The sequence below is a fragment of the Fukomys damarensis genome, unplaced genomic scaffold, assembly GCF_012274545.1.
Source record: "Fukomys damarensis isolate Sample0158 unplaced genomic scaffold, DMR_v1.0_HiC HiC_scaffold_28, whole genome shotgun sequence".
NCBI lineage: Eukaryota > Metazoa > Chordata > Mammalia > Rodentia > Bathyergidae > Fukomys > Fukomys damarensis.
In genome coordinates this window covers 13,466,050-13,478,522 of record NW_022900940.1, presented here as the reverse complement: position 1 = coordinate 13,478,522, position 12,473 = coordinate 13,466,050, and the positions used below count along the sequence as shown (strand labels likewise).

The 12,473-nt window shown below is 37.9% G+C and overlaps 1 non-coding gene across 1 annotated transcript; it reads left to right on the top strand.

The window, feature by feature from the left end:
- Window positions 1-6,357: 6,357 nt before the first annotated feature.
- Window positions 6,358-6,571, top strand: LOC117283645. Its single transcript, XR_004514677.1, has one exon. It is a non-coding gene; the product is annotated as a small nucleolar RNA U3 (small nucleolar RNA).
- Window positions 6,572-12,473: the final 5,902 nt, after the last annotated feature.

Below are 12,473 nucleotides of genomic sequence, written 5' to 3'. Positions count from 1 at the left end.
TAATCCTACTTAACCACATCTGTCCTTCATATATTGAAGTGTTGAATTTTTATTTTTATTTCATTTATTTATTTATTTATTTTGGTTTTTTGAGACAGTGTCTCACTATGTAGTTGAGACTAACCTGGAACTCACTATGTAGCCCAGGCTGGTCTTGAACTCACAGCAATCCTCCTGCCTCAGCCTCCCAAGTGCTGGGATTACAGGCGTGCACCACCATGCCTGGCTCTGAAGTGTCAAATTCTTAAAAGAAATATGCATTTAACATCTCATGGGATATTCAGGAATGCTGGTTAGGAAATATCTCAGGGTGTTTATGTATAGAATATGCTCATTTTGAAAAGTTTTCTTTGCTGAATAATAGTGCATTGACTAGCTTTGCATTAATGTGACAAAATACCTAACAGAATCAACTTAAAAGGAAGAAAGTTTTATTTTGGCTTATGGCTTCAGGGGTTTTAGTCCACTGTCTTCTGGTCCATTTGGGATGGTGGTCGTGAGGCACTGTATCTGCCCATGGTACAGGATGCTGTGCACTGTATGGTAGCCAGGAAGTGAGAAGGAAAGGAGAGGCTAGGGTCCGAATATTTCCTTAGGCCTTGCTTCCCAAAGCTTCCACTACCTCCCACTCGGACCACAGACTGGCACTGTGAGGTTCCCATGTCCTGGAGGACTTTCCTGAGCATTCTTTTTGAGCCAGCTCTGCTTTCTGCAACATGACTAGAATCAGTTCAGTCGCCTCATCCTCCCCACTGATCTCACACCTGTAAGGTCACTTCGAGCCACATCCACCTTGATATCTTTGCCCATTTCTGCACTGCTTTCTAAACCGGAGTAGTCATGCAAATGTTCTGAGTGACTTATTACATATACAGATTCCCTTGCAAAAATCTCTGAGAATGGGATCCCCAGAGCTGTGTTTTTAAGATGATGGGTGTTTTAGGCAAGCAGTGTGGTGTGTGGAAGCACTGTAGTATAGCACTTTGCTCAACACCTTGCTCACAGTTGACATTCCATGTTTATAGAAAGAATTAATGACCCACAAGAGGGCAGGGCCTTGAGCAAATAAGACATTTGGCACAAGGAGGCGTGCAAACATGCATACATGCCACGTGTCCTTCCACGTAGAGTTTAAGCTGTGGCATAAGATAGTACCTGTAAAGCTGAACCAGGGGACTTAAGAGTCAAACGACCAACACGAAAGAACTGGCACCTAGGGGCAGTAGCAACCTGAGGTACCCTGAAGCAGTGCTGACTGCTTTTCCTTCTGCTTGAGGCTCATCCTGTGCAACTGCTGATGGAATGATCTGGACTCTTGGCTGCCGCTCGCAGATAGCTCCAGGTTTATGTTATTCTGCCCAAAGGATCCCCAGAGAAAGTAAAAGCATCCATAAAGAAACGATCTTCCGGCTTCCAAAATAAAATACGAGGTAGGAAACCACTTGGCCCAGCTTAGGTCACATACCCTCCCACAGGGTAAGCATGGAGACTGGGGGTCCATGGTTAGCCTGCCTTAGACCACTTACCCGTGCTTGGGCCAGGAGACAAGGCCTTGTGATCAGCAACTACAAAAAAGCCCATGGAGTGAGAAGAGGTAGTTCCCTGAAGGTGTAGTTGCTACTGCCACAGAAATGAATCTGCTTAAGCCAAGACCTTGGCCAAGAAATCTAGGCCAGCCCCAAAATGTGCATCCTGTGTTTAGGGACACAGTTTCATAAGCATCCCCACTGAGGGATCCTTCATCTTGAAATAAACTTTCACAAAGTAAGTTTTTATATTTTAAGAGACTAAGGTGATAGCTCAGCGTAGCCACTGTCACACTACATTTCTTTTGGAAGTTTCTTTTTTTTTCTTTTATTGAGTTTATTGGTACATTTTAGGGATACAGTACAGTTATATTCATCATTGGGATCTTGTACCTTCACATGACAGGTCTTGGTTCTCATTTTTTCCTCTTATCCCTGCCCTCCCTTCACCCCCTCCTCCCCTCCCTATTTACAAACACTTTATTTCCATTTTTTCATTTTCTCATATTTTTTCTTTTCCCTTATTCCCCCTCCCCTCCCCTTCTCACTTTCCCTACACCTTTAGCCCTTTTCTTCCTATTTCACATTGTTAATTATCCCATTAGGATCTTGAGTACCAGTATAGTTTTTCACACTAGAGAAACTATTCGGTATTTACACATGTGTGACTTGTTTATTTCACTTGGGAGTATATCCTCAATATGTATCCATTTTCCTATGAATGCATCTAATTTCTCATTCTTTATGGCTGAGTAGTATTCCATTTTATAGAGAAACCACATCTTTTTTATCCAGTTTCCAACTGATGGGCAAATGGGCTGTTTCCAAGTTTTAGCTATTACAAACTGTGCTACTATAAACATGGGTGTGCATATATCACTGTGGTATGATACTTTTAATTCTTTTGGATAGATACCCAGCAGAGGGATGGCTGGGTCAAATGGAACCTCTAGTCCCAGCTCTTTGAGGTATCTCCATATTGATTTCCATAGTGGTTGCACCAGTCTACATTCCCACCAACAATGGAGAAGGGTTCCTTTCTCCCTACAACCCTGCCAACATTTGTTATTGGTTGATTTCTTGATAGCAGCCATTCTTTGTGGGGTGAGGTGGAATCTCAGTGTTGTTTTCATCTACATCTCTCAAATGACCAGTGATGTGAAACATTTTTTCATATATTTACTTGCTGCTTTTACTTCTTTGTCTGAGAAATGTCTGTTCTTTTCAGATGCCCATTTTTGAACTGAGTCTTTATATTTGGGGGGGGCTGATTGTTTTGAGTTCTTTATATATTCTATATAGTAGTCCTTTGTCTGAGGAGCAGCTGGAAGTTTCTTATTTCAAACGAACAATATTTTGTGAATTTCATAATATCCATTTAGTGTTAAAATAATGCTCCCAATTTTTATTTTTGAAAAATCTCAAACTTATAGAAAATTTGAAAAAACAAATAGTACCAGCAGCATCCATGAACCTTCAGAGTCAACAATTAACATTTACCAGTCACCTTCTTTCTTTCTATGTAAAATAAAGATAGCCACATATAAGCCAAATATACACACAGATATATATTCTTTCTTTATAGGTAGATAGTGTTATGGTTTGTATGTAGATGTCCCCTCAAAGCCTCACACAGTTGTAGGTGGGGCTTTTCAGTGTTGGCTGGATCTGGAGTGTGTAATGCTGGGATTAAGGGTGTGTGATTACTAAATTACTCCACTGATGGGTTTTACATAGTTCTTGATGAAGCAATGGGAAGGCCCACCAGGGTGTGAGTGGCCCTGACCTGAGGGCGTGTAACCTGGATCGACTACGTGGGCCAGGAAGAGGGCTGCTTTAGTTACTGCTGTTCCTCACTACTCTGCTTTGGTGCTCTCCTGCCTTTGGGCTGCCATGACCTGTTTCTCCTCTGGATGCCCCTCTGCCATGCCACCCTGCCTTTGAGCCAAACAACTATGAATTGAAACCTCTACAAACTGTGAGCCAGAATAAACCTGTCCTCCTGTAACTTTGGGTGTTAGGTATTTTATCTTAGTACCGAGTAAAGTAACTAAAACAAATTCACACACACAACACACATATTATTTTAAAACCAGTTGAGGTAGGGCCAGGGATTTAGCTCAGTGGTTTTACTGCCTGCCTTGCAAGCACAAGATGCTGAGCTCAGTCCCCAGTCCCCAGTACCAAAAACAAAAACAAAAACACAACAGTTGAGTTAACTGTAGATGTGATGACATTTTGTTCTTTAATACTTGGCATTTATTTGCTAAGAACAAGGCTATTATGCTTTATATCTAAAATGTCCCCCAAATTCTTATGTGTATAAAGATGATTGGATCACAGGGACATTCTAATCATCAGTAGACTAATTCACTAATAAGTTCAGCAGCCAAGTGTGCTGTTAGGAGGCAAGGCCTTGTTGGAGGTGGGCCACTGGGACCATGATCTGAAAGGGTATATTCTTGTCCTTGGTTGCTCCCTTCTCTCTTTGTTCCTGAATACCATCTCTTTAAAAAAAAAAATTTATGTATATGTTGGTACCAGGGATCAAACTCAGGCCCTGGTGCTTGCCAGGCAGGTGGTGGAACCATTGAACCAAATCCCCGGCCCTTGAACACTCTATTTTAAGCAGCTTTCCTCTGCTATGACTCTCTGCCATGCCAATTCTGCCTTGGAGACAGCTAACCATGGATTGTAACTGTGACCCCAAATCAACCTCTCTTCCTTTAAGTTGTGGGGGCTGGGTATTTCGTCCCAGTGATGAGAAAATGAGACAAAGAACATTTACCTTGGAGAATCCTGAGAACACTGGGTATGCAGGTGTGCTAACACCCTGCAGGGAAAAGTAAAAACACCTGAGATTAAGTTGTTTATCCAGAGAAATACCATGGAGGGTGGGAGATAGATAACGCCTGTGTAACTCTAATTGCTCAGGCCCACATCTGAGTGAATAAAACCAAGGTGTTCTAGTCAGTCGCTTGGTGCTCTGTGTCGAAGGGAGACCTGAGTCCCCTGACCCCTAGATTTCTGTGTCTCTTTATTTTTCATCCTCGTCACCTCTTGGTCAAATTCAAGCTGGTTCCTACACACCTATAGTCCCACAGTGTAATTGTTGAACTTAAGATGTTTAACTCTAATGTGATATTTTTATGTAATGTATAGTCAGTTCATGTTCAGATTTTTCTCATGTGTCTCAATAATGTCGTTTAAGTTTTTTTTCTCATGTTGTAGTATGTAATCAAGATCAACCCATTGCATTTAGTTTTCTTCTTTAGTTTCTTCTCTCTTCTTTCATATCACTGATATTTCTGGAACTTGCCAAATGTGCCTTTATTTAGACTTCAGTGATTCTTTTATTATGATTAGAATCAACATTTTTGGTGGGAATATTTCATACTTTGCAGTGCATCTCTTTATGGGCATGTGGTATCAGGCACGGTTGTTTGATGATATTAACTTTGCCTATTTGGTTAATATTGTGCTTGCCAAGTCCACCACTAAATCAGTGTATTTTCCCTGTAGAATTAATGAATAATTCATACGTCTTCATGTGAAAATCATGATTTCCAAAACCTTCTGTCCAATGGTGCTTTTTGCATCTGAGTCAGTTACTATTATGGTGGTTATAAAATGGTGATTTGTATAGTTTCTTCTATATTTATTAGTTGGCATTTCATATAAAATGTTTTCCATCTACACAACATTAATGTTTTTAGTTTTAGTAACAATTAGCAATAATAACTCAGTGTGTTATAATTTGTTCCTGTCTTTATTTTTTTTCGTGTTCGTATTGCTGAAATGTGGCCAAAGGTCCTTCAAGTTGATACCTCTACCCTTTTAAGATAGTCACATCAGTTTTTTTTTCAGCTTTAATTGAGTTTATTGGTACATTTTAGGGATACAGTACAGTTACATTCATTGTTGGGATCTTGTACCTCTACATGACAAGTCTTGGTTCTCATTTTTTCCCCTTGTCCCTGCCCTCCCTTTACCCCCTCCTCCCCTCCCCATCTACAACCACTTTATTTCCATCTTTTCATTATCTCACATTTTTTCTTTTCCCTTTTTACCCTTCCCCTAAGTCACATCAGTTTTTGAGTGCCCTTACTATCTAGCCAAAGACATTGTAGACTTACCCTTGTATTCTCTTCACCCCAATTCTGAACTCAATGGGCTATATCTCTACAGAGCCTTGATTCTTCTTCATGGAGAATGGTAGTTAGAAACCAAGTGTTTTGGTTTGAATGTGTCCCCAAAAGTCATATGCTAATAGTATTTGAAGGTGAGGTCTTTGAGCTAATTAGGATTAGATGAGGTCATGAAGATGGAGTTATGGTACTAATGGCACAGAAAGAGTAATCTGAGCTAGCAGACTTGCTCTGTCTTAGTGTATGATGCCCATGTTGTAATGCAGCCAGAATGCCCAGACCAGATGCTGGCACCACGCTTTTGTACTCCACTCCTCCAGAACTGTAGGCCAAATAAACCTCTATATAAAAATTACCTGCTCTCAAATATTTTGTTATAGCTACAGAAAATGGACAGAGACACCAAGGTACAGGTGGTAGGTGTGCTCTTTACTATATAAGTGACATGGCTCCCAAGCTATATCAGTAGACAGAGCTGGGCGATACATGTACGTATATATACATGCACTTACACAAACCTGTATGCCTACAGCTACTTCTAGATTGATCTATTTATGTTAAGAACCAAGAGTGCATATTGATAGTTCCAATCCTAATCCCAAACCACAGATTTCACTCTATTTTTACCCCTTTCCATGTTTCTTCACCAGTGAGAAATCATATGATGACAAAAATTAATTTTGAAGACCATACTTTCAGAGATAATTTTGATAGTTCACTGGACACATAGAGAAGTTTCACTGGGCACAGAGGACACTGGAAACCATGAGAAGAGGCTGCTTTCTCTCTAAACATGAAGCCAGAGTTTGGTGTTGTTTGCCTGCAAGTGCCATTTTCCACTGATAATTGTTCTCTTCTTTTGAGAGAGTAAGAGAGGGAGGACATAGTCTGAGTGGTCTCTATGGGAATTTTTTTTCATTAATTGATTTTGCAAGTATTATATCTAGAGAAGGAAACACTACTCCATAATAAAACTGAACTAATGCTCAACATAAATAAATCTTTAAAAAATTTTGTTGAGCAAAATAATCAGATTTACAAAATGATCAAATATGCATTGTAGTCTAATCCCATTGATGCAAAGTCAAACAACAAGCAAAACTCATCTATAATGACAAATATCAAAAAGTGTTTGCTTCTGGAGGGAATGGGGGACTGAGTGGAAAGGAGCACAGGTGATAGGGTGATAGAAATATTCTAGATCTTGTTTTCACTGGTGGCTCCACAGGAATATTCAACTGTCAAATTCCACTGAACTGAATACTTAAGATCTGTAAATTTTGTGTATGAAAATTATACCTTCACAAAAGAAAGGTATAAAAATATACAAATGACTCATAAAAGTTATTAGACCTCACTCATAATAAGAGAATGCAAATTAAAACTGCACTGAGATACCACTTTTACCAATATAAATAGAAAACAAAAGCATAACAGTACATCCTGTAGATGGGACAGTGGGGAGATACACATTTTCGTTTGCTAGTGGAGAGAGCAGTTCCAATGGAGGGGAATTTTATATTATCTAGAAATAGCTATATTTACCACTTGTAGTATTCATTTCATTTCTGGGAATTAATCCTCAGTAGTCTTATGTTAGATTTTCAAATGTCCTTGGGTCTATTTATGGACTTGCTATTCTACTTTTTTTGTTGTTGTTGTTCCAGGGATCAAACTTAGGACCTTGAGCTTGTGAGGCAGGCACCGTGACACTGAGCTAAATCCCCAGTCCTCACTATTCTACTATTTATGTTCCAAGAGCACAGAGTTTTTTTTTAATCATTGAGTTTATTAGTACTTTTTAGGTATACAGTACAGATACATTCATCATTGGGATCTTGTACCTTTATATGACAGGTCTCGGTTCTCATTTTTTCCCCATACCCCTGCGCTCCCTTCACACCCTCCACCCTTCCCTATTTACAAAGACTTTGTTTCCATATTTTCATTTTCTCATATTTTTTCTTTTCTCTTATTTCCTTTCCCCTACCCTTCCCATTCCCCTACTCCTTTAGTCCTTTTCTCCCTATTTCACATTGTTAATTATACCATTTGGATCTTATTTACACTTTTAGTTTTTCACACCAAAGAAACTATTCAGTATTTACACATGAGCACACAGTTTTAATTACAGAGGTTTTATAATACATTCTAATGTCTGTTAGGGTGGATTTACCCTCTTTGCTTTTCCTTTCTCAGTTTTTCTGGCTATTCTTATGTGCTTTATTTTTTAAAGTACAGTATATTTGAGATTTAGAATCAACAAAAATTTACCAGTATTTTTATTGGAACTGAATTAAATTTATAATGTAAAGATAAATAGTCTCTCTTCTCTGTGTGTGTGTGTGTGTGTATGTGTGCACATGTGCACATCTGTGTGTTTTACTGTACCAGGAGAGCATCTACTACTACTGAGATACATCCCCAACTCTTTTTCTATTTTGAGTCAAAGTCTTGCTAAGTTCCCCAGGCTGGCCTAGAACTTGTGATCTGTCTGCTTCAGTCTCCTGAGTAGCTGGAACCACCAGGCCTGGCAGTGACATCTTTATAATGCTATATTATAAAAGAACAAAGGATATTTTTCCATCAAGTGTACCTTTACATCATTTAGGAGTACTTTAAAGATGTCTTATAATTTTTACATATTTGTTATTAATACCTAAGTATTTTATCTTTATTATTGCTGCTATTGTAAATATGGTTTTTGCTTTTATTATCTCTTCTAACTGATCATTATTTGTCTTATATGACACTATTAATTTTTGTATGTTAATTTTATCTCCCACCCTATTATTGAATTATTTTATTGTTTCACCCATATCATTGAATGTCTTGGGTTTTACAAGTATATTATCATATCATCTGCAAATAGAGATAGTTTTGCTTCTTCTTTTATAATTCTTTTGCCTTACATTGCCTCCTCCTGTTTAATTACACTGGCTGATACATCCCATAAAGAGTGTTAGTAGTAGTAGAGATAGTTGATATCCTTGCCATATACTTGACTCCAGTGGTAATGTTTCTTCTTTCTCTTCTTCTTCTTCTTCTTCTTCTTCTTCTTCTTCTTCTTCTTCTTCTTCTTCTTCTTCTTCTTCTTCTTCTTCTTCTTCTTCTTCTTCTTCTTCTTCTTCTTCTTCTTCTTCTTCTTCTTCTTCTTCTTCTTCTTCTTCTTCTTCTTCTTCTTCTTCTTCTTCTTCTTCTTCTTCTTCTTCTTCTTCTTCTTCTTCTTCTTCTTCTTCTTCTTCTTCTTCTTCTTCTTCTTCTTCTTCTTCTTCTTCTTCTTCTTCTTCTTCTTCTTCTTCTTCTTCTTCTTCTTCTTCTTCTTCTTCTTCTTCTTCTTCTTCTTCTTCTTCTTCTTCTTCTTCTTCTTCTTCTTCTTCTTCTTCTTCTTCTTCTTCTTCTTCTTCTTCTTCTTCTTCTTCTTCTTCTTCTTCTTCTTCTTCTTCTTCTTCTGTTAAATAAAATCTAGCTTTTGGATTTACATTTTTATTTTTAATTTTGTTAAGGAAATATACTGCTTCCTATTTCACTTGGGATGAATGTCCAATTTTATAAAATGCCTTTCAACATTTGTAGAAGGAATCACTTCACTGTACTAGTTTTCTATGACTATAATGAAACAACTCAGGATGGGTACATCATAAGGAAGAGGGGCTTACTTAACTCGCAGTTCTGGAGGCGTGAGGGCAAGCTACTGGGGTGGACTCAGCTCTGGTAAGGTCTCATGGTGAATGACATCACAGCCAGACCATGTGTGAGAGGGAGAAATCATATGGTAAGACTGGAAGCCAGCGTAGGGAGGAGCCAGTCTTTCAACCTTTCACTAGGCTTCACCTCTCAAAGGTCCCACAACTAATCAAAATCACCAAAATGAGAGCCATGCTCCCAATGTATGAATCTTTTGGGGACATTTTCAAACCATACCACAGCATCGTATTTTTCTTCGTTCATTAACGTGGTGAATTATACTAATGGACTTCTACCATTGAACAATTCTTGCATTCATGACATAAATTTTACTTGATGATGTATTTGGAAGTTGAATATTATATACTGTTATTAATGTTCTGTCTAGGTTTTTCTTGTGTTAATATTCATTAGTGAGAATGATCTTTAGTTTTTAGGTGTATGTCATATTTGCTGAATTTAGGTAGAACACTTAATCTTGTTTTATTAAAAAATTACAAATTTTTCTCTGCATTCTATACTCTGGAATAATTTGTGTAGCATTGGTCTTTTTTGGATTTTCAAGGTTTAGTGGAATTCCCTTGTGAAACCAAGTGAGTGTGACAGTTTATTTAGTGGAGTGCTTCTCAATCAAATGCCTCTCTCAAAATTAGCTTAAGCATTTTAAGTATTCATTATGAGGGTCAATTTTGTAAAATTGCATCCCTAGGGAGTTATGTATTTCATCTAAGTTTTCAAATTTACTTATGTGCTAATGTATAATGTAGTTTCTTGGGATTTAAAAAATTTCCTTCTTGTTAAAAGTTATTTCTTGCAGTTCGTTTTTATATATTTTTCTAATTTGTGTTCTTGATTAGATTAGCCAGTGTGTCCCCCTGCTCAAGAAATCACATTTTTATTTATTTAGTTCTATTATTTTTTAATTAATTAATTTTATTGGTACATTTAAGGTATGCAACGTAATGACGTTCATTATTGGAAATTTGTACCTTCACGTAATCTATCTTGGTTCTTATTTTCCCCCGGTCCCCTACCCTCCCTTCAACCCCTCCACACCTCCCTATCTACAAAGACTTTGTTTCAGGTCAGGGATTTAGCTCACTGTATCGCTGCCTGCCTTGCAAACACAAGGTCCTGAGTGTGATCCCTGGTACCAAAGCAAAAACAAAAACAAAATACTGTCTCCATTTTTTCTTTTTCTCATATTAATTCCATTTCCATCTTTTTTCCCCTACCCCTCCCATTTCCCCTTCCCCTTTTGCACCTTTTATTCCTATTTCACATTATCTATTATACCTTTTAGTCCTTATCTACACTTTCATTTTCTCACCCTAGAGAAACTATTCAGTATTTACACATATGCATGCTATTTATTTCACTTGAGTATCACCACAATGTGCTTTTATAGCTAAACGTCTCTAATTTCTCATTCTTTGTGGCTTAGTATTCCATTTTATTAAAAAACATCCATTTTCTTTAGTCTCCTGAGAATGGGCAATTGGGCTGCTTCCAAGTTTTAGCTATCACAAATGGTGCTGCTAAGAACATAGGTTTGCTTATACCACTGTGTTATGGTTCTTTTAACTCTTTGGGGAAGATACCCAGAAGGGGAAGAGCAGGGTGAAATGGGACCTTCAGTCCTAGTTCGTTAAGTTATCTCCATACTGCTTTCCACAGTGGTTGCACCAGTCTGCACTCCCACCAGCAGTGGAGCAGGGTTTCTCTTTCCCCACAGGCTCACCAGCAGTCGTCATCGGTTGATTTCATGATAGCAGCCATTCTTTTCAGGGTGAGGTGGAATCTCAGCATTGTTTTCATTTGCATCTCTCAGATGACCAGTGAAACATTTTGTCACATGTTTATTTGCTATTTCTAATTCTTTGTCTGAGAAATGTCTGTTCATTTCAGATGGCCATTTTTCGATTGGGTCTTTAATTTTGGAAGATCCGAGTTTTTAAAATTCTTTACATATTTTAGATAGTAGACCTTTGTCTGAGGAAAACCTGGTAAAGTTCTTCCCACCTTGTGGGTTGTCTCTTCACACTATTGGTTGTTTCTCTTGCTGTACAGAAGCTTTTTAATAACAAGAGATCCCACTTGTTGATTGTACTAGTTCGTGGGCAACTGAGGTTTTGTTCATAAAATCTTTTCCTACACCTTTTCCAGATGGTTTAGTGTTTCTGTTTTAATATTTAGATCTTTAATCCATTTTGATTTTAGTTTACTGCATGTGAGAGATATAGGTCTAGTTTTAATCACTGGCAAGTTGAAACCCAGTTTTTCCAATACCATTTATTAAAGAGGCTATCTTTCCTCCAATGAGGGTGTTGGGCTCCTTTGTCAAAGATGAGATGTCTGAGTGTGTCTGGACTTGTTTCTGCATCTTCTAATCTATTCCACTGGCCCTCAGGTCTGTTTCTTTGCCAGTACCATACAGTTTTTCAAGTAGGGGATTATGATACCCTCTACATTGTCTTTATTGCCTAGAATTGCTTTTGCTATTCTAGGTCTCTTCTTGTTTCAAATGAATTTTTGATTGTTTTCTCAAGGTCTGTGAAGTATGCTGCTGGAATTTCAAATGGGATTGCATTGAATCTATATAGCAGTTTTGGAAGTATGGTCATTTTCCCTATGTTGATTCTTCCTATCCAGAAGCAAGTGATGTCTTTCCCTTTTCTGATCTCCTCTTCAATCTCTTTTTTCAGAGTGTTGTAGTTTTCAGAGTAGAGGTCTTTGATTTCTTTCATTAGGTGGATTCCTAGGTATTTCAATTTTGGGGTGCTATTGTAAAAGGAATTGTTTGTCCTACTTCCCTCAGTATCTGTTTTTCATGTACAGGAAAGCAATTGATTTTTGTGTGTTGACCTTGTATCCAGCTACTTTGCTGAATTTGGTTATTAGGTCTAGAAGACTTTTGGTGGAGTTCTTAGGGTCTTTTGTATAGGGAGGGTATCATGTCATCTGCAAATAATGACAATTTGACTTCTTCATTTCCTATCTTTATTCCTTTTATTTCTTTCTCTTGTCTAATTGCTGTGGCTAATGTTTCCAAAACTGAATTGAACAGGAGTGGTGAGAGTGAATATCCTTGTCTTGTTCCTGATTTTAATTG